The following is a 24,189-nucleotide window of genomic DNA, read 5'->3' as shown; positions in this document are numbered from 1 at the left end:
AAGTGGGGTATTTCAATATTTGCGATAAGATTATTTTATTATGTTTTTTAAATCTTTTTTGCATACAGAACTACTCCCTCCATCTTACATTCTTCCTTTTTATTTTTGGTATTTCAAAATTACATTCCTCCTTTTTATTTTTGGTAAGTTTTTTTTAGTAAATCAACTCTCTTTTTTTGTTTTATATTTAATGCTTTCTCACTCATCCTTACCTAATCTCACTCATAATCCTTGTGTCAAATTACAATAAATATGATTGGTTAAAAATTTTCAATTAAGAGCATGTGATTGGTCCTTTTTTTTTTTTTGCAAAGGATTGATGACATGTCATGAGTAATAACTATTCTATCTTTGTACTTCCCATTGCATTATCTAATTATTGTTATTTGTCTTATTCTTCTCTCCTAAATTCCCGCGTAAATTTCCAAAGAGGAATGTAATTTAGGGACGGAGGGAGTAGTTTTTTAGTAGCTTTTAGTTAGCTTTAAGTGGTTTGACTTATTCAACCATTACTTACTACTTAGGGAGTGTTCGACAGTATTTTTAAGTAGCTCTTAGGTTGTTTTTTGTGATTTGATCAAATCAATCCACTACTTAACAAAAAAATAAGAATGTTTGGCAATGTAGTGGTTGGGTAGCTTTTCGTGGAAAACTAGTTGTGCGGTTGTCTCCCCAAAACCAAACCCAGTGATGAATGCCTTGTACGTCGAAACATAATCGAATTAGGTGAAAGTGATTCGAAAGTCAGGTGTCGCGGTTTAGTTTTAATTAATTTCTCTTCTCTCTGTTTTTGAAAATGGCTCTTTTTTTATGAAAACGTCCATTTCAGTTTATTTTGGTCCATGATTAGGGTCCAATAATAGTGTAATTGGATGGGGCTTGAAAAGACCTTTCCAACGATATATTATAAGCCCAATTCCGATGAATATTGAGGAAGTTATGGCCAAAATACTAAACTGGGCCCGGAGTTCTATTTTAATGCGGCCCAATGATCTAGAGGAGGGCCCAACGATAATTACTATTCCTAAAGCTATTAGGATTAATTATGGTTTCTAGAAAGTTCTTCTTAGTTCTAATATTGATAGGATTAATAGTTAATTATCTTTAAAGGTTTTTTTATTTTGAATAAAATATTATTTTATTATCCTAAAAATGTATTTCATCTTTTGTACGGATTCCGTAGATCAAGTTGATTAAAGATCGGATTCTGTAAAAAGATAAAAACGCGCTTATACAGGCTGTCGCCAGACGACAAGTCTGTCGCCACGCGACAGACTCTGTCGCCTCGCGACAGAGTCCAGTCCTGGCGACAGCGTGGAGTTTTATTCCTTATCAAATTCTATGTTTTTCCGGACTATTTTTCTTATAAATAGGGTCCGAATTCCTGTTTTCAGAAATCATTCACAATCATCAACTCTTTCTCAATTCTCTCTATTCTCTTTCTTAATTACTTAATTCTTTTCTTTCCTTCTCTTTCTAAACTACCTTTTTTTACAAACACAATATTCCGCATTCATTAGACTTGGAGTCTCTTAGCCAAGTTCGAAGTTGCCTTCGCCCTAGACGTGAAAGGTTTGATAATTTCTGAGGGTTTGGTCCAAAACTAGTCAAAACTTTATTCAATTTGATTTCAATTTAATTCTTTGTTGTTTATTATTTTCATTGAAGTTTACTAATTTGTGTATTTTGTTATTAGAAAGAGGTACGAGGCTTCAAAGTAAGTAGATTAGCTTACTCTCTATTTCTTTCACAATGTAGATTGCATGCTTATTATTTTTAATTCCTAGTATCATGTTAGGATGCTTTTAATGCTTTCTAGTATCATGTTAGGATGCTTTTAATGCTTTCTAGTATCATGTTAGGATGTTTTTATTGCTTTCTAGTATCATGTTTAGGGTGCCTCTTATTCTTTCTAATAGCATGTTAGTACCATGTTAGGGTTAAAGTTTTGATCTTTATTGTTAGTATCATGCCTAGGATCTTGCTATTATTATCAAGCTTTATTATGCCTTATCATGTTATTATCATCGTTATTGTTATTTATGGTCATGTTGCTTGATATATTTTTATTGTTATTGCTTGATCACGCCTTTTATGCAGGTTTAAAGGGAATTTGTACTTGGAATCACGCTTAATAAGATAATTATTAATTTGGTTTAGGCTAATGTGATTTTAACTCAAGTGATCGCCAATAATAGTATTATTTGTGCATTAATTTCAACCAACATAGATAAACAGGGTAGGTTTAATATAATGTTTGTATGTTATTCGAAAAGCGCGCATGAATACGAGCAGAACAAAGTAGAGGCCTATTTTATAGGGCGGGTCCTTTCTTTTGTAGATTGGATTCGTACCCTCATCCCCGGACCCTGTTTGGTTCAAGACCTTATGGAGTAGTTGATGGTCCTTTTGGATTGTCTTTTGGGTACAAGTTCCTTAAAACTTGTTGGCGACTCTTTTTGCTCTTTGTCTTTCCCTTTGGAACGCCACCGTACTTTAGTGTATGATCACAGTGGGGTTCAAGTTTGGGGTTATCATAATGCTTGAAATATTCCCTACAGTTTTTGGCGACTCCACTGAGGAGGATTTCTATTTATATTCCTGAAATTTATTTAATTTTGGCAATTATTTAGAATGAGCGGATGAGACTCGAAAAATTCTAAGTATTTCATGTGCGTGATTTGATTAACATTATTGTCATATGCATTAAAAGGTCCTCATGGGAGCACCCCATGAGTCAATCCATAGGAATTTTACACGTAGGAAATTTGGGAAATATCTTTCGTGACTAGAATCGAAAAGGTAATACGAAAACTGGAAAATTCGAAGAACACAGGAACTTGCCGAGGCATGTAGGAACTAGCGTCTAGAAAGCAGGGCTCGTCGCCCGTAAAAAGTTCCTGTCGCCTGGCGACAGGGACTTTTTTGCGGCGACAGTCCCTGTAGTCTGGCGCCAAGTTCTTCCAATACCGAGCCAGGGTTCTGTCTTCTTGCTTTGACCTTTTCTAGTGTTGTTGGCTCGATTTTGCTTATTGATTGAGTCGTTTTCTCACTTTTCTGAAACCCATATGTGTTCTACATATGGATATAACCCTCTGGGGGTTCCTGCTTCGCCTGCCCAATGGAGTATTCCACTATTTTGTGCAAAGCTCAGATTTGGGGACGTGTAAGTTTTGTGAATCCATCCAACCATGGCGTCGAGTCCGATCTCCTATCGCACTCGCGGAATCTTGTCCATTCGCTCCAACCCTCTTGGCAGGCTTGTGTGCAATGCATGTGGATTCTTAACCATGGACCTTTTTGACTTAACCCATATCCTCGAACTTTAGAGAACTAGAGCCATGGTTAGGTTGCAAACTCATCTTGTGACTATGTGAACTATGTGTACTTTTTGCGTGTATATATTATATGTGCGCTAACCGTTTGTTTGACTTGTGTTCAAAACTAATAAATTGACTAATGACTAAAAGGACTTTGTCTAATTAACTAATTAATTAATCTTGAATTAATTAAAGACTAATAATTTAATCAATTCGACTTAGTACGACTTTAGGCATGTCCACTTAGAGTAAAATTACTGGAAACAGTCCAGATTGATGTTCCAGCAATGGCGCAGAAGTTTGGACTGTGGCGCTGCAGTCTAGTGTCTGTCGCCTGGCGACAACTTTGTCGTCTGGCGACAGGCTCTAAACAGTGGCGACAGTTCTGTTGTTTTGACGACAGTCCAGTTTTCTTACCCGAGTCATCACATTGAGTCTAATTAATGGATCTGCTAATCGAATTAATCAATTTGTTGGTTATTTAAATCATGTTCAAGTCTTTAATTGAATTTAGGCATGTAAAAGTCTCATGGTTACACACTAGTGGTCAATGCATGTCACTCACATTCACATAAAGCACACACATAACATGTTTGTCACGTTATAACCATGATTAGAGAGTCTCGAATGCGTATTTTCCGTCATTTTTTTTTTGGGGGGGTAAGTCGGATATTAATCCTCCAATATAATTTCCCTTAATTTATACATAATATATACCCCATCATTTTTTTAAAAAAACATAAAGTCAAGTCAATTAGAGTCAAATATTAAAACAAATATGGTTTAAATTACAGCGCGTGGTCAAGAAAGGAAGGGCGTTTAATCAAAGACAACACTTTTGTTCAAATCTTACTTTTCGACAAACCAATCGGTAGGAAAAGAAAGGCTAAGAAGGCAATGGCTAGTCAAGAAGAACTTAATGAAGTTAGGGGACAGGTAGCCAACTTGGCTGAGATGCTGCAAAGCCTATCACTGCAAATTAACAATCTTGAGAAACAGAAACAAATGGACCTAATCCAGGAAAGTTTGGGCAAGCTATCCAATGATTTCAGATTTCAAGAGATTAGCTCTCAAGGGGTCTCGGTGGATAAGGATCTCCTTCCACGAAAGTTCAATCCTAACGACATCCCTAAGTTTAAGGCTATGGATAATCCTTACTTTCATTTAAGGGCTTTTGAAACTGTAATGGGTATTAAGGGAATAGATAGGAAAGCTTTCCATTCTGTATTCTCGTTATCCTTAGAAGCTGTATGCCAACAATGGTACTTTTCCCTTGATAAAGAAAAGACCTCTAGTTGGGAATCTATTGTGACCGCTTTCATTGAAAGATACAAATGCAATATACAAGTTGAAACCGATCACAGAGAATTAGAAATGCTGAAACAAAAAGAAAATGAGGGTTTTACTTCCTTTTTCAATAAATGGAGGGAAACCACTGCAAAAATGGTTGAAGTGCCTAGTGAAAAGGAATCTGTTAGGATGTTCATTAAGAACCTCCAAGAGAAGTATTCCAAACATTTAAAATACCAAAGCAACCTACACACATTCAAAGCGGTATATGACATCGGAATTAACATTGAGGATGACCTCACTAAACAAAAGCTTGCTAGTAATAGCTCAAGTAGTGGCTGGAAAAATAAGAAGAACGACAATCCTTCTTCATCCAAATCTACTCACTCAAATAATGTTAGCACTTTTCCTCTTAATGAAGTGCTAGCAATGAACAACAATCAAGGACAAAAGAAACCATTTAGGAAGAACTATACTCCTATCGGTATGAGTTATGACACCGCGTTTGACCGCCTACATGCAAAAGGTCTCATAACTCCCATTGGACCATTCGAAGATCCACCCGCCGAAAGGAGAACCGCTAACTGGAATCCAAATGCACATTGCAAATATCACCAGGGTAGAGGTCATCCTACAGAAAATTGTTGGAGGTTAAAGGAAGCCATTCAAGACTTGATTGATAGCAACAAGCTCCCATTACCCCCTGCAAGTAAGAAGCCAAGCATCAATACTGCACCATTATCAGATTCCTTAGCTATTTCTGACGAAGAAAACCAAGAGGATCCTTCTAGACTCATAGAGCCTATCGAGACTATTGAAGAGGAAATCTTCGAAGACGCTCTCGAATTTTCCGTTCAAGAATACGCGTCTAAACAGGAAGTAGTGGCATTAACATTAATACTCGAGGAATTGAAAAGGTTTATATCACAAACTTTCGAAGCCATAAAAGAGCAAAACGAATTGCTTAAGAAAAAGAAACCCTTTTCTTTCCAAGTGATTGACACCCCTAAAAAAAGCACTAAGAAATACACTCCAATTGGGATGTCATACACCAACGTGTTTAAAATGCTCTTCGAAAGCGGAAAAGTCAAACCCCTCGAGCCGAAATCATTTGAATCATTGAAGAGAACAGACAAGTACTACTGCGCATATCATCAATCCGGGGGACATACAATCGAACAATGCTTTAGATTTAAAGATTTGGTTCAACGCTTGATTGACGAGAAAAAGCTAGTTCAATTACCACAGGATGCCACGATAAATGGAGTATGGGACAGTGATGATGAGGATGTTTACCTTAAAGACATTGAAGAAACTCCTCTATCAACAATTTATCCAGTAAGTGACATTTGGGATGAGGAAGATTCACCTATAGATGTCCTCACTAGATCCGGGAGAGTACAACCTCCCATTTCAACACAACCCATACCTTCTATCCAGCAAATTCCCATACCTATCATAGAAGACAACGATGTTGTCAAACAGCTAAAAAAGACTAAGGTAGAAATGAACGTATGGAAGCTCTTAGCCACATCTCGAGAACATAGAATAGCAGTCATGGATGCTTTGGCTAAAGTAGGCATTGACTCGGACACCACTCCTGAGGGACTCGCAAACTTCCTCACGAGTGATCTCCCAAGCCCAATTAATTTAGTCACCTTTTCAGATAAAGATCTACCCCCGGAAGGTGACAAACACAACAAGGCTCTAAATCTCACGGTCATATGCGAGGGAATGAATGTCCCTATGACCCTTGTTGATAATGGTTCAGCAATTAATGTATGCCCTCTTAGAACCGCCAGGATGCTAGGAATAAGAGATGAGGATTTATCCCCATCAACCCAAGGGATAAGAGCCTATGACAATTCACGACGACAGGCATTAGGGACAATCACCATGAATATAACAGCAGGCGCAATTGAACATGCCACTACGTTTCAAGTAGTAGATATCAAAGCTTCCTTCAACCTGCTACTAGGACGCCCTTGGCTTCATGATCTAAAGGCCGTCCCTTCATCTCTTCACCAACAAGTAAAGGCTATAGTGGGAGGTATTCCAATCACAATTGATGCTTCATCTATGAGAATCAAAACGATAGAAAATCCACTAATTAATGTGGAACATGATGAAAACGATGAAGACCTGTGGGGCTTTAGTGAAGAGGTCTCCTTAATAGAGGAAGATGAAAGGACCCCTCTTCATTATGACCTCCACGCAAACATGGTGACGAATGCTATCCTAAGAAAACAAGGACACTTTCCTGGAATGACTCTAGGAAAGAAAAAGGGAATAGCCGAATACATGTCTTTTCCTGGCCTTCCTAAATTGGATACTTTCGGACTTGGTTTCGAACCAACTCGTGAAAACTTCAAACGGGCTCAGAAAAGATTAAAGGCACGAAGAGGCGCCCGCATACAAAAAAGAGAAATACCCATGGACCAATATCCTCTCACTTTAAATGGACAATTTATAAGAGAAGGAGAGGATTATCCTTGTCATGAATTTCCCGAACCCTTTGTAGTAAATGGTATAAGGCAGCCTGGATTCGAAATCTTCCTGGATTGTTGTTTCCTAGATGAGATCCCAGTTCCAACATATAAAGAAAAAGCACCTCCTTGTTTTGACTTTAATGTCATGGGACTCCTCTTTGGAAGGGAAAAGAATGAACCCAAATATATGGAAGATAATTCATCGCTTATCCAAGCAGTACTCCAAAGCGAGAATTTCGATCCTTCCAAGCTTATCACTCCTGTAGAAGATCAAGAGCGTGGATGGCGCAAGACGGTGAGAATCATCACTACAAGTGAAAGCGAAATTTCAGGAACCACGGGACAAGGACCGATTTTCGAAGAGTCGTCTGAGTCAGAATCTGAATTAGAGTCTCCCCCTATCGAGTCTCCTAACTCTTTAGTTGTAGCATCTTCCTCTTCTTCTCCTACTCCTAGGATAGTTAGCAATCAAATCCCGACGGATATTTCTTTATTTGATGTAATGATTTCCGAGTTTAATAATATGTCTTCTTCCCCTTATTTCTCTTGTTTTTCTTTATCTAAAGATGACGAACATTGCTTGGCTAATGACGAAAATGACAAAGAAATTATTAAAGCAATGGAAACACTTGAAAACAAAACACCAATAATTGAGGATACAGAAACGGTTGACATCTCAAAAGATCCAACCATTAAAAGAGAAGTTAAAATCGGATTAACATTAGACAAAGAAGAAAGAACCGATTTAATTAATCTACTAAAAGAATTTATCGATGTATTTGCTTGGTCATATGAAGATATGCCAGGCATTAATAGAGAAATAGCTCAACACACTATACCATTAATTCCAGGAATGAAACCTGTAAAACAAAAGCTACGTCGAATGAAACCCGACGTAGCCCTTAAAATAAAAGAAGAAGTACAAAAACAAATAATTGCAGGTTTTATCCAGGCATCCAAATACCCCGAATGGGTCGCTAATGTGGTCCCAGTTCCGAAAAAAGACGGTAGAGTTCGAATGTGTGTCGACTATCGAGATTTAAACAAGGCAAGTCCAAAGGACGACTTCCCTTTGCCACACATCGATATTTTGGTAGATAATACAGCAAATCATGCACTTCTCTCGTTTATGGATGGGTACGCAGGGTACAATCAAATCCTCATGGCCGAAGAAGATATGGAGAAGACGACATTCATAACACCGTGGGGTACTTATTGCTATACGGTAATGCCATTCGGACTTAAAAACGCGGGTGCTACTTACCAACGAGCAGCAACTGCCCTACTCCACGACATGATGCATAAAGAGGTGGAAGTCTATGTAGATGATATGATTGTAAAGTCAAAAGACCGTCAAGGACATCCAATAGCCTTAAAAAAATTCTTCGAAAGACTAAGAAAATACAACATGAGGCTAAACCCTTCTAAATGTGCTTTTGGGGTTACGTCAGGAAAACTTTTAGGCTATGTCATAAGTTCTCGAGGGATAGAAATAGATCCCACAAAGATAAAAGCAATCATGTCCATGCCACCGCCCAAAACCGAAAAACAAATTCGAGGATTTATTGGCCGGTTGCATTATATAAGTAGGTTCATATCTAAGCTGACCACAATATGTGAACCAATATTTAAGAAGCTTAAGAAGAATGTACCAGTCATATGGGACGATGAGTGTCAAAAGGCCTTCGAAAAGATTAAAGCCTATCTTGCAAATCCTCCCGTATTAGCTCCAGCGCTCCCCGGAATACCCTTAAGGCTATACTTAACGGTCACAAAGGAAACAATGGGGGCTATGCTCGCACAAGAGGTAGAAAGCAAAGAAAATGCCATTTACTATCTAAGTAAGAAAATGCTCGAGTATGAAACACGATACACACCGTTGGAGAAGTTGTGCCTCGCATTGGTGTGGGCCACAACTAAAGTAAGACATTACATGCTCGTGCACACAGTCTATGTAGTCTCACGAATGGATCCCTCAAAATATCTATTCGAAAGATCTACACTTAATGGACGAATCTCAAGGTGGATAGTAAATTTAGCCCAATTTGACATAAGATTTATGCCTCAAAAAGCAATCAAAGGGTCAGTAGTTTCGGATTTTCTAGCAGATTTCCCGATAGAAGATTCAACACCCTTAGAAGACAATGAATTCCCGGACGAAGATTTAATGATGACAGAAGATGACACATGGACTCTATATTTTGATGGAGCTTCGAATCAAAAAGGGTGCGGTGTAGGAGTCTTGTTAGTATCACCTAAGGAAGAACATGTTCCTATATCCATCAAGATAGATTTCGACGTCACTAACAACGCAGCTGAATATGAAGCATGCGTTGTAGGCCTCGAAACCGCTTTAGCCTTAGGCGTAAAAAAGCTCCGGATATTTGGAGATTCATCCTTAATCATCAATCAAATTTCTAAAAGATGGAAAGTTAGGAGCGAGAGTTTAGCTCCTTACCAGACATACTTGGGAAACTCTCACCGATCAACTGGAAAAGGTAGAATACACTTATCTACCTAGAGAAGAAAATCAATTCGCCGACGCTCTGGCAAGGTTAGCCTCAATGGTTAGAATACCTAAAGAAATTGAACAAATGCCTTTAACCATAGAGAAAAGGCACAAACCTGCATACATTCAAGCTATAGAGGATGATGAAATAATTCAAGAAGAAGAATCAGAGGAGGAACCTTGGTTCGTAGATATATTGAATTATGTCACTAAGGGAGAATACCCTCCTCATGCTGATAAAAGAGCAAAAAGAGCATTAAGGCTTTTAGCTTCCCAATTTGTACTCATAGGAAATGAGCTACACAAAAGGGTACCTAATGGACGAGCTCTATTATGTGTAGGTAAAAAGGATGCCCAAAGGGCTATGAGAGTTATCCATGAAGGCATATGCGGAACACATATTAACGGTAAAATGCTAGTCCAAAAGATAATGCGAGAAGGATATTACTGGACTACCATGAATAAAGATTGCCATCAGTATGTAAAAAGATGCCCCAAATGTCAAATTTATGCAAACCTGCAACATATTCCACCATCTCTTCTCTACACCTATACTTCACCATGGCCTTTCTCTACATGGGGAATAGACATAATTGGAAAAATTACACCCCCAGGAACAGGAGGTCATGAATACATCCTTGTTGCTATAGATTACTTCACAAAGTGGGTGGAAGCACAATCATATGCTAAACTCACCGCCAAACATGTAGCACTCTTCATCGAAAGAAACATAATTTGCCGATATGGAGTCCCGCATGAGATGATAAGTGACAATGGAACTCACTTTCAAGGAGAATGTGAAGAATTACTACAAAAATATGGCGTTCAACATCACCATTCGTCTCCATATAGACCTCAAGCAAATGGGGCAGTTGAGGCTGCTAATAAGAATTTAAAAACAATCATCGAGAAAATGACTGAAAATTATAAAGATTGGCCTGACAAACTCCATTTTGCATTGTGGGGATATCGCACGTCAATCCGCACATCAACAGGAAATACACCATTCAATTTGGTATACGGGATGGATGCTGTACAGCCTGTAGAATTAGAAATACCTTCTTTACGCATTGCGTTAGAAAGTAAACTCGATGAGGTTGAGTGGACCAGAGCACGATATGAAGAGTTAATCCTACTCGATGAAAAACGACTAGAAGCTTTACATCATACGCAATGCTATCAAACCCGTATGGCTAGACACTTCAACAAAAAAGTCAAGACAAGAAATATCAAGGTAGGGGACTTGGTATTAAAAGCCTTAAGAAAAAATGTTCTAGACCCAAGGGGCAAATTCCGCCCTAACTGGTCCGGACCATACATTGTCAAAACAATCCTGTCAGGAGGCGCGGCTAAATTAACTGACACGGATGGAAATGAATTTTCAAATATGACAAATCTTGACCAACTTAAGAAATACTACCCATAAATGTTTGAGTAAACACTCAAAAGATCTACGTTCGGCCTGATTCCTTAAATAAAGGATACGTAGGCAACCTGAATCAGGTGCGGCCCCTTTAATTTATTCACATTCCGTATCCCCGAAGCAAAAGAATAACGTCTGCCAAGTTTCAAGACTGGCGCCAGAAGATAGCTTCTGTCGCCAGACGACAATGACTGTCGCCAGGCGACAGAGTCCAATCGTCGGCGACAGTATCCCAGGCGGCGGCGCCACTCTTCTGCAAACATCTGGACAAATTCCATGTATTCTGGAAATTTTTTCGACTCTCGTACTCGAATTTATTTTCCGAAAAATATGTGTTATAATTGTTTTCATTGCTTTACTAAAAAAAATTAATTATAATAAAAGCTGGAATTTTATTAATTAATAAAGAAAAGTACATTATTGATAAAATAAAAGCTGAAAACAAATTAATCAAAGCATAATTTGTCTAATAAATCAAAGACAAGCAATGTTCTAATCTTTCTTCTCTTTCTTCATCCTTTTCCAGCATGTCTCTTCTTTCTCTTCCTCTTGATCCATTACTTTCGCTAGGAGACAACCATTAGAAGATCTACATTCTATTTTGGTATCAATAGTCTCTCCCTCTGCTAGGACCCCGTGTTTCTTTTCCACCCAAACTTCCTTTTCGGTAGAATCTACCTTTCTTTTCCCTTTATTTTTCTTAGAACTCTTTTTCCTAGGCATAATGGGAGTTTTGAATTCAATTCTTGCCCCTAGACGCTCTTTAGCAGGAATTTTCTTGTCACCCAGTCGGTCCTTCACATTGGTCTCTTGAGGATTTTAAAATCTTCCATCAAGCCACTGTTTTACTTTGTTTGACAGACAAGGCGGTTCCTTATAGGCGATCACCCCCCACAAAGGCCTACCACTCCAGTATCTATCAAAGCGCTCAATCTCTTGCGACACAGGAAATTCATAAGGACGGCGAAGATCTCCTGTAGGGATGGTTTGTGCAAGACCATATTGCCTCAAGACTCTACAAGGGAAATAAAAAGTTAGTCTTGATAAGCTAGGGAGACGACAATATGCTTGGTTACTACAACCGATCATCGCGTCGATCCTCCACCAAGGAACAACCCACTTTATGGTAAAATCACCAGCGGCAAACACCTTGCTCCATTCACGGCGGCCGATCTTTAAGAATCGCTTCTTCCGACGGATGATGCAATTCGGAGCATAAGTTTGAATATCATCAGGAGGATTAATAAGCTTCAACCTCTCCATGAGCCATATCTGCAAAATATTTGTATACATTAATGTTACAAGTGTAAAATAATAATATGCTTTAATGATTAAATAATAGTAGTATTGTTTTATACCTGTAATAAGATTGGAGAACCCCTAAAAGGTGCTTTTGGATTCTTTCTCAATGCATCTAACCATAGCATAGTTTCTCCAACAATTAATGGCATGGGATTCCTCCCACTTTCAACTTGTTCTATGACAGATACGATTATTGATTGCCCTTCGTTATCTTTTCCACTAACTAAGAATAGTTGATTAAACAAACAATAAAGAAAGGCTCTTCTTTTATATGTGCGAAAATCGGGATTAGGATTGTCATGATAATAATGCGCAAAATCTGTCAAATAAACTACATTCCCGTGCACTATGTTCTTTAAAGCCGTTCCCCTTAAATCAAAGAAGTGCTCAAAATCTTTATAATAATACTCATTAACTCTAGGCATTACCGCAAGGTCAGTGGAATAATAACCTATAATGGCTCCAAATTCCTCCGGTAAAGGACATATTTCATCATGGAAAAATCTAAAACAATGAGTATCAATATTCCAATAATCTATAGCAGAATAAATAAAGTCAGTATCAAGAATCATTCCCCTAACCCCAAATATACCCCCCATATGAGAAAGCTCTAACGATTTCTTATCTTTAGCAGTTAAACGACGACACCAATCATCCATGTAACCACAAAAAGTTTTCTTAGCTAAAGACATGATCACTAATTAATTTAACTATTTGATAAGCTGTTCGAATTATGCAGTAAACGGACTACTTGGGGGCTATTTATAACTTTTCCTGTATGACGGACTTCCATTCCTTGAGGGAACAGGAAAACAAGTCTGTCGCCAGGCGACAGAGTCTGTCGCGTGGCGACAGATTAGATGACGCGACGCCAGTATTTTCCTTAAAAAGCGACACCTATTGCGCGTAGGAAACTGTGTTTTTACGTATCTGATTTCGAATTTGACTTGACTTACTGTTTTATCCCTTATTATTATTATCATTATTATTATTATCCCTCATTATCCTTTTTTTTTTTTTTTTTTTTTTTTTTTTTTTTTAAGCTTGCTCTCATTTTTTCCTTTTTTCTTTTTGGGGGAGAGAGTCGGTATACCCTCCACTAATATTAAAAATGACGGAAAAATTTCGCGCAAAAATTATACTTTGCCACACACGATGCATGCAAACTAAGTAAAATGTTTAATAAATAATGAAATAAATGCATATATACAAGTGTCTAGTACATAAGTCGCATAATACACAAGACAAAGTCCTACAAAAGTCAAATAAAATGAATACAGGTACAACTACGGTGCCGGAGGTCGCAGATCGCGAGGGATACCAAATGTATCAAAAAATGCCCTACTCCGCGGAGTATGCCCATCATCATCCCCTGGACCACCGGATGGCGCAAACTGCAGCTCAGGGCCAGGCCACCTAACCTCACCCTGAAACCCGACAGAAAGAGGCTGGGGCTGCTGCGATGACGAGCCAAACTCGTACGTCCCACCACCCATCCTACCTCGAACGGTCGGCTCGATCGGAGCATCCTCCGGCGATGACGCCAAATCCTCTACAGCTGCGGCCTCAGAACGACCACCTCGTCCACTAGAGGTAGTCCGGCGACGCCTCGAGTCGGACCTAGTAGTCTCCCTCCTAGGCTCGGGCCTCGACCGAGTGCGTGGAGAAGGAATAGGCTGTCCCTGCAAAAATAAACTCAAAGTTAGCCAACATAACAAAAATAAAACCAAAAAAAACACTGAAAGTAAAATAATACCTCCTCAACGTCGTTGCTACGACAGGTAGCACGGTTCCGCAACCTCACAAGCTGGCTGCGAAAGGCGTCAATGCACCTAGCCATAGCTGTCACCACCTCGCGAGAAAACTGTCAAAAACGACCAAGTCAGAATAGCAAACATAAAACCAGAGCAATGACCACATAAAATGGTCTAAGTACTTACTCGAGTCTGGTGACGAGGGATAGACCGCTCCACAAACTGCTCCCCCTCCGGAGCAGGCGGAATGAGCTCCTCGATCGGCCCATACGTACCCTGGTAACGTATGGACATCCTAGGAGGAATGAACTCCCTGGGACCAGCCTGCTAAAAACAGAAGGTTAAAAGGATACTTGGGGGGCTACCTAAGGCAAATAAAGCTAAACAAATGAAAACATACCGCTGCCTCCTCTGAAGGGACAGGAGCCGGCGCCAGCAACGGTAGCAGATCCTCCTCATAACTCTGCTCGAGGAGAATGTGGGTCCTCCAATGAGTACCTCGCGAAGGACCACCAGCACGGTCCCGCCGCGAGGCATCATGGAACATGTGCCTGGGTGGAGGAGCTGGTACTACGAAAGAGTCCGAGGAATGCTGGATGGCTACCCGCTCCCCTAGGTAGACCACTGCATCGTACGTCCCCAGAAAGTAGCGACGCTCAGCTGTGTATTGTGCCGCTAGCGCAGAGACGGGGAAACCAGCCCAAGGTTGATACACCGGACTAGGCTCCTGAAATATCACTAAGTAAGACACTAATGCCAAAAGTAATGAAACCAAAGTAAAAGTTAAGATAAAATCTCACCGAAAGGATCATCTCTCGAAGGCGTAACACCTCCGGCGGACCCCTGCGGCCTCCCCAACTGACAGCAATGGGGAGCACGCGAGGAGAAGGCCTCGCTGGCGCGATAGAGGGAAAGTACTCGTAGAACCAAATCTACACAAAAGCAAAAATTAGTGAAAACATGTTCCTAACATCTAAGGCAAAACCTAAGTGGTAAAAACGGAGGCATACCTCTACGACCCTCCAGAAGCTGGACAGGGCGACCTCTCCAGATAGGGCCTTGTGGCGACAAGAACGCCGTAAGCCCAACAAGAAATCAGCGTAGGCCATGCTGGCCCAATCATACGTCCCCACCAATCCTAGGTCGCGGACGGCAGGCAGGTAGTACAGTAGGACTCTACTACCTCGATCAGGGGAAAATGTCCCTGACAGCAGAATCAACACAAAGATGCGCACCCGCTGCTCTCGGGTGGTCGCATCATCCTCAAAGGCTGCAGCCAATGTGCAGCGGCGGATACATCGGGAACTCAGCTGTCCCGACTGAACCTCAGCCTGGGCCCGAATGACGATCGGCCCCAACAACTCCAAAACCTCTGGCGAGTAAACAGTAACGCCAACGTCGAAGGGAAGTGGAGTGGACTGGAAATCTAGCCCCGTGATGAGGCTAAAGTCAGCTGGAGTGACTGTCATCTCACCCCAGGGAAAGTGGAAGGTGTTGGTGGTGTCCCAAAAGAACTCCACCAAAGCTCGGACGACGAGGTTGCCCCCATCGTATGAAAACATGGCCCGGGTGGCCTGCAACAAGGGAGTCAACCCACATGACTCCCAAAGACGACGAAGCTCCTCGTCACGGCTGATGAAGCTGTCGTACAAGGAATCGATAGTGGAGTTACCCGAACCATGGCTACGAGTCCTCCCACTCGCCAAACCGCGTCGGATCCTCTCCGACAAGTGATGTACGGGCGCGTGAAACAGAGTACGCTCATCCCAGTCAGGCATGTCGCCCAACCCAGAAGTAGAAGGAACGTCCTCGCCCTCGCTGGTGGGCTCGTCCTCTCGACGCGTGTCCCTCGACTGGGAACTCGAACCACGTCGTCTAGCCATGCTAAAGTTTGTAAAAGTAATTAAACTTAAGTTTCTACAGTATCTAAGTTCGCCTAAGCCGCATGATACTATGTTCAAGCAAAAAGAGTACGTAGTACTAAAACAGAGTAAAATTTCAAACAAGCATGGAATCATCTTTTGAGCAAACAAACAATTTCTTGCAAACATATAATGAATATTTGTGACAAATTGCACAAGAAAAAGCAGTTAAAACACCAAGAACGACTCACATTGTTCTTCACGACCTTAAGAGGTCCAACAATGGTGAATTGCTCGTTTCTTCACCAAATTGAGTCAAACAAGTCTCAAAATACTCCCAAGGTAATATACAAACATAATTAAACAAATTCAAGGCATAAAATTCGACAAACAAAGCAAATTAAGCAACATAAGTTTCGAATTTTCGAAAAAAAACCGCAAACAAGAACAGCCAATTCATAAAAAACCGAGTAGAGTTTGAGCAAAACTTACATAGATCGGGAAAATAGGTGAGAAAAGCTTCGATTTGCAACAAATTTGAGCGAATTCGGTTGAGAAATGAGCAAGAACGAGCGAATTGAATTTTTTGCGAAAAATGAAGAAGCAGAGCAGCAGCGAAATGAAGAAGAATCGGGTTTTAAAACCCCGATTCTGTCGCCAAACGACAGAATTGTCGCGAGGCGACAGACTCTGTCGCGTGGCGACAGAACCAAATGCCGGCGACAAGTGCTTCTGGCCAGCGCTGGAGCGGCGACAGAAGCTTGGGCTCTTCCTTGATTTTTTGGGTCCAGTTTAATAATTTGGGTTCCTTGGTACGCCAGTTAGCCCCTTTAAGTAATTGACATGATTCAGTCAGCTTGATCAAATGCACTGAGTGATCGACTTGATAAAAGATCGTCTCACTTTAGCTTAAAGCGCCTAAGTATTGGCTCATAATAAGGCACCGAAATAATGGTTCAAGGCACCGAAATATTGGTTCAATAAACGCACCAAAGTAATGGTTCACAAAGGCAAAAGCACCGAAATACCGGCACAAATATAAAAGCAATGATAAATAATGATATTAAGGGTCAATAAGTAAAGTGATTCTTTGGCAATGTCTCAACATAAAGGGAGATTGTTTAGCGGCGAAGTACAGTCGAGACGAAGTAATGTCATAAAAGTGGAGATGGCGAAGTAAGGTCACCTTCGGCGATCCCTCAAGGTAAAGAAGAGATTGTCTATAGCGGCGACATACTGCTGTGGCGACGTATGGCCACACCTAGAAGATGACGACATACAGTTATTTTCGATGATGTTCCCGAAATACTGTGGAGGATCAAGAATATTGAAGACGGCGACATATAGTTATCTTCAAGGATGGCGTTCACGAGGCACGGTGGAGGTTGACACAAACAGCAAATACAACAGCAAAACGGTTACGCTCAGAGACGTGTGCTCGACGGTGCAAGATACGCGTTTCTTAACTCTTTTATCTGTTTTAACTAATGATTAGTTTGCAGGTATCGGCGTTATAAGAATGATTTGGATTTGCAGAACATTTTGAATCATTCTCCGTCCCTATCGATACTTTGACTCTCGTTTTTCGAAACATAAGTTTCTCCAAACTCAGTCAAAGTGGGGGCTTCTGTAGACACCCATTTGTGTCTCCCCAAAACCAAACCCAGTGATGAATGCCTTGTACGTCGAAACATAATCGAATTAGGTGAAAGTGATTCGAAAGTCAAGTGTCGCGGTTTAGTTTTAATTAATTTCTCTTCTCTCTATTTTTGAAAATGGCTCTTTTTTATGAAAACGTCCATTTCAGTTTATTTTGGTCCATGATTAGGGTCCAATAATAGTGTAATTGGATGGGGCTTGAAAAGACCTTTCCAACGATATATTATAAGCCCGATTCCGATGAATATTGAGGAAGTTATGGCCAAAATACTAAGCTGGGCCCGGAGTTCTATTTTAATGCGGCCCAATGATCTAGAGGAGGGCCCAATGATAATTACTATTCCTAAAGCTATTAGGATTAATTATGGTTTCTAGAAAGTTCTTCTTAGTTCTAATATTGATAGGATTAATAGTTAATTATCTTTAAAGGTTTTTTTTATTTTGAATAAAATATTATTTTATTATCCTAAAAATGTATTTCATCTTTTGTACGGATTCCGTAGATCAAGTTGATTAAAGATCGGATTCTGTAAAAAGATAAAAACGCGCTTATACAGGCTGTCGCCAGACGACAAGTCTGTCGCCACGCGACAGACTCTGTCGCCGCGCGACAGACTCTGTCGCCGCGCGACAAACCCTGTCGCCTCGCGATAGACACTGTCGCGTCGCGACAGAGTCCAGTCCTGGCGACAGCGTGGAGTTTTATTCCTTATCAAATTCTATGTTTTTCCGGACTATTTTTCTTATAAATAGGGTCCGAATTCCTGTTTTCAGAAATCATTCACAATCATCAACTCTTTCTCAATTCTCTCTATTCTCTTTCTTAATTACTTAATTATTTTCTTTCCTTCTCTTTCTAAACTACCTTTTTTTACAAACACAATATTCCGCATTCATTAGACTTGGAGTCTCTTAGCCAAGTTCGAAGTTGCCTTCGCCCTAGACGTGAAAGGTTTGATAATTTCTGAGGGTTTGGTCCAAAACTAGTCAAAACTTTATTCAATTTGATTTCAATTTAATTCTTTGTTGTTTATTATTTTCATTGAAGTTTACTAACTTGTGTATTTTGTTATTAGAAAGAGGTACGAGGCTTCAAAGTAAGTAGATTAGCTTACTCTCTATTTCTTTCACAATGTAGATTGCATGCTTATTATTTTTAATTCCTAGTATCATGTTAGGATGCTTTTAATGCTTTCTAGTATCATGTTAGGATGCTTTTAATGCTTTCTAGTATCATGTTAGGATGTTTTTATTACTTTCTAGTATCATGTTTAGGGTGCCTCTTATTCTTTCTAATAGCATGTTAGTACCATGTTAGGGTTAAGTTTTGATCTTTATTGTTAGTATCATGCCTAGGATCTTGCTATTATTATCAAGCTTTATTATGCCTTATCATGTTATTATCATCGTTATTGTTATTTATGGTCATGTTTCTTGATATATTTTTATTGTTATTGCTTGATCACGCCTTTTATGCAGGTTTAAAGGGAATTTGTACTTGGAATCACGCTTAATAAGATAATTATTAATTTGGTTTAGGCTAATGTGATTTTAACTCAAGTGATCGCCAATAATAGTATTATTTGTGCATTAATTTCAACCAACATAGATAAACAGGGTAGGTTTAATATAATGTTTGTATGTTATTCGAAAAGCGCGCATGAATACGAGCAGAACAAAGTAGAGGCCTATTTTATAGGGCGGGTCCTTTCTTTTGTAGATTGGATTCGTACCCTCATCCCCGGACCCTGTTTGGTTCAAGACCTTATGGAGTAGTTGATGGTCCTTTTGGATTGTCTTTTGGGTACAAGTTCCTTAAAACTTGTTGGCGACTCTTTTTGCTCTTTGTCTTTCCCTTTGGAACGCCACCGTACTTTAGTGTATGATCACAGTGGGGTTCAAATTTGGGGTTATCATAATGCTTGAAATATTCCCTACAGCGGTGCACGATTTTAACAATATTTTTTAGCTTATTTGTGCGTAATATGTACGTAGTACAAATAATTTAAGAAAAATCTAATAAATTAATAAATTAATAGAGAGTGGAAACCTCAATTCATATTATCATTTGTATAAAATATACGGAGTAGAAGAAAAAGATAATTGTTTACGGAGTAAGTGGACGACCACATGAATTCAGAGACTAAGCCTCTCTCAGAGTACGAGAATGTCTAGTACAAAGTATGGACGTCCAGATAAGCAAGAAGCCAAGCTCATTCCAGACTACGAGGACGTCCAAGGAAAAATATATGACGTCCACGCAGCAAAAAGAGCCTTGAATCAAAAGTATATGGACGTCCAGGGCAGATGGGAGGCAAACCCAACAGAGTACCAGGACGTCCAGAATGCAAGATCAGAGGAGGCGGCCAGTAAGTGTACGAGCCACCCCCTCTGAGGGGCAAATGTTTAGGGTAAAAATACCCCAGGTACGTGGCCCAATCTCATAGTGACACGTGGCCCAATAAAGAGGCGACACGTGGCCCTATGAGAGTGAGACACGTGTCCATCTGTCATGGTGACACCTGTCAGCCATCTCTAAATGCCCTAATGCAACAATTAGAAAGAGAAAAAGGCCCTGATGACCTCAGGCCCAAATCCCGAGAAATCCTTAAAAGCCGTAAAACGGCGCCCCCCACGACACGTGGCGACCTCCGATTGCGCAGCTAATCATGTCACGAGATTTTAGGGCATAAACCCTAGAGGGCACATGTTCCCACCCCTATATATACCCCAATCATTTATGATGGGAGGGGTGGATTTTGATGTGACATTAATACATAGCTCTAAAAGCTAAGCTCCAACTTCTCTCTACTTTCTCTCTCTAGCCTTTTCCGTTTCCGTTCACTAACTTGAGCGTCGGAGGCGAATATTCCGATCACCGGAATATTCGTTATTTTGCAGGTGTCCGAGTCTCATTGTCAGCAGAGCGCGACCAGTATCCGAGGGAATCACAAAAAACCCCGAAACATTTGGCGCCGTCTGTGGGGATACTCGTCCATTATGGCAATAGATGGTCAAACACCTAATTCTGGTCCTCGTCCAGGCGAGGATGGATATGTAGAAGACATACGTACTACCATACACTCAAGCAATCCTTTCACTGCCTCATTTGAAGAGGCCGAACAACCTCCTGTTACCCCAGCTACTTTAATGGTCGAGCTGACTAAGCTCCGCAAGGAGTTGGCGGCTACCCAGCAAAAGGGGGGAGGAGGCACCTCTAAGAAAGACAACAACAAGACCAATGCAACTGATGCTGGTAACACCCCATTCCGTCGTCCGCACGAAAGGTCTCCCCGAGTCCCACGGACCAACTTCTCTAGCCTGCTGGCGAAAACACAGTCGGCTGGGGGAGGGGCAGACAGCCAAAAAGAGTTGAGACTGAGTCGTCACAACGTTTCAAGGACGCAAGGGACTACATTCGGCACAAGCAAAGGGAAAGGGCCGCATACTCTGACACGGCCTCTACCCCAACCATGCCGGATGAGGCCTCCAACCAATCTTTCTCCCAATACACCAACACGGCTGCTTCTAGCAAGAGTCATACTATTACTCCCCGTCCAATTCAGCCATTGCAATATTAGCCCCCTCAAGTACTCAATGGGTTGATACAACCAACTCCCCAAGTCTTTGGGCAATATGGGCCGTATGGTCAGATGTTCGGCCAGACTCCCTACTTGGCTGAAACGTCCGCTCAGCCTCAGCCTATTGATTGACAAATGCGTTTGTTGAATTTAGGAGATAAGCCGCCTCCGTTTTCGCAAGACATACTAGCGTCCCCTCAACCAACAAAAGTGAAGAGTGTACTAGTGGGTGCCTATGATGGTACGGGCAACCCAGAGGAGCATGTTACCTCGTACAGGAATTTGATGTACTTGCAAAGTGTAGATGATGCTACATGGTGTAGATGCTTCCCGGCCACTCTCAAAGGGGTGGCCCAGGATTGGTTTAACAGCCTTCCAGCCGGATGCATCAATTGTTTTACCACCCTCATTTTGTTGTTTGTGGGAAACTTCTCATACAACATCCCACCAAGAAAGATAAGTCTCAACTTGGCTACAATTGTCCAAGGAAAGAATGAAGGACTACGCTCGTACGTCCAAAGGTTTAACCAAGAAAAAGCCCAAGTTCATAATCTTCCGGACGAAATGGCTTACTCAGAATTTCTCCGGGGATTAAGGCATAATAGTTTTAAGTTTGATTTGGTAAGAAAAAAGATTCGGTCATACGCAGGTGTATTGCGGGAAGCCGAAGCCTATATTGAGGCCACGGACTTCTGTTCGCTCACCAAATCAGAACAGCCAGCCAAGGGGGCTGAGAAGAAGCAATCTTCTCAGCAAGACTTGGCCGGTCGAAAGAAAGAAGGAAAAAAGAAAAGAAATGATGACAAGCAACCCAATTCAAAGAAAAGCAAGACGTACGAGCCTCAGTATGAGTTCAACAAGGATGGTTACTCCATTTTGATGGAGATAAAAGACAAGTTTGAGTTTGAGAAGCCTCAGCCTTTGAGAGGCTCGGCCTAGTACAGAAACAAGAACAAGTATTGTCATTACCACAAGGATGTGGGTCATGACACGAATGAGTGTATTAACTTGAAGAGGCTGTTGGATAAGTTGGCCGACAAGGGTCTGTTGAAACCCTATGTGACCAAGTCCAAATTCACCTTCAAGCGGACAGACAATACGTCCGAGAAAAAGCATAAGGAGAAAGAAATGTACCTCGGCGCTACAATTTAACATAGGGCCGAGGAAGCCCTCATTGATCCCCCGCAGCTTGTCACGCTGCGCTTGGGGGACCGCGCGAACCATGGCCTCGCGCATGGCCTTCTTGTCCGCGCCAGTCAGTGACTGGCCGGGCAACCTCAACTGCATCTCCTCTGATATATCTGCGGACGACCGTGTAAGAAGAGTTAGCTAAAATTCACAAGTAAATAAAGATATACAAAAAGTAAGAAAGAAGAAGGCTAACCAGTGGAGAAGCTTGGAGGAGAAAGATTGGTGGGAGGAGGCGGCAAAGGGGCCTCCCCCTCATTTTCTAGACGACCAGCATCAGCATCGTTGGCCGACTGACTGGCATTTAGCCAGTCAGATTTGTTGACAATTTCGACCCCTGCGATCGTCCCGATCCAGCGGCCGGTCATTTTTTCTGGGGTTGACTTATCCCCACCGTCCGAAGGGACGGACTCATCATGGACCTGATCAGCAACAGGTTCCAATGGGCTTGGAGGCCCCGCTTTGTGTCAGCCGAGGTTGTTCTCCTTTAGACTGCGTGGTAGCAGTCTGCGACTTTGCCGTGGCCGCTGCTTTTGAAGACGGCTTGGAAGCAACTGTCTTCCTCCTTTTGGATGCGCTCGCATCAGGAGTAGACGTGGCCGGCTGCTTCCGCCTGGCCTTCGGAGTAGAAGAGGAGGTCTGCAAAAATACAACCAAAGTAAAAAAATTTCCAAATCATAGTAAATACTTGCGTCCGCGCAAATTGGTCATGGAGCTCCCTTCCAGCATGCCTGAACGGACGTAAAGCGTCCGTGCAAACTCAGGAAGTAGGTTCCTCCCAATATAGCAGAACGGACACAATAAGGAATGAGAAATTCAAAAAAAAAACTAAGTGTTTACCTCCTTGAGTTGCTCGTACATCTTGAAACGAGCCTTATATATGGCCAAGTCCACCTCAGACATCTCAACCTCTCCTTTTTGGGCCGAGTCAAGCATTGCGTACGCCTCCGCTGCAAAAAGAAAAAAGCAAAAGTGTTAGAATATTTTTCTAAAAAACTCTACGTGCGTACAAGAAGTTTTATATTTCTAAGTGTCCACCTTGGGGCATGTTCTGGTACAGGCCATACGCAGACATGAAGATAGGGTCCCTAAGCCAATTGGCAAGAGGAACCCAATGGCTAGGGACCCCTTCAATTTTGTTGCCCCGCTTGACTCGATTTACTTTGAAGTACTCGAGCTGGTGTTCGTGGCTTGGGTGGATGGGCGGCTTGTCAGGCTTGTGGTCTCCGCGTCCAATTTGGACAGGCTCGGGACGGCACTTGTTCATGCGGAGGTTGAACTCCGCGTCCTGAGTTTTGATGCGGTAGAAGCGGTGCTTCCAGTCCCTCCATTTACTGACGCGGTCGACCACGACCATGTAATCCCTAGTTTCACTCAAGATGAGCCAACCATCCACGTCTTTTTCCAGCCGAGTAAGTGAGTGCATCTCACAGAAGACCGCAAAGTCTGGCGTGAACTTTTTGGCGATGCACGTCACTAAGTACCCAAAGATGTTCATCCAACTATTCGGCGTCAATTGGAAGAGGTCGATGTCATACTCGTCCAGGACAGTCCGGACGAATGGGTGAAGAGGGAAGCGGAGCCCCACATCCAAGGCGGCCCTGTAGACGCAAAACGTCCATTTGCGCGGCTTTTCCTCATCCCAGGTAGCCACAACAATGGCCTTCCTGGGCACTTGAATTTCGAATCCCTCCCCCAAATGGAGGGACTCCTTGTATTTCTCAAAATCCTTCTTTAAAAACTTCAGGGCTGTCTCCCCAACTGTACAGGCGTACGGGTCCCTGAAGTTATCTATGTTGGCGACAATTTCTT

The sequence above is a fragment of the Chenopodium album genome, chromosome 19 (genome assembly GCF_948465745.1).
Source record: "Chenopodium album chromosome 19, dcCheAlbu1.1, whole genome shotgun sequence".
NCBI lineage: Eukaryota > Viridiplantae > Streptophyta > Magnoliopsida > Caryophyllales > Amaranthaceae > Chenopodium > Chenopodium album.
The sequence above is the reverse complement of the archived record's forward strand: the minus strand, read 5'-3'. Positions refer to the sequence as shown.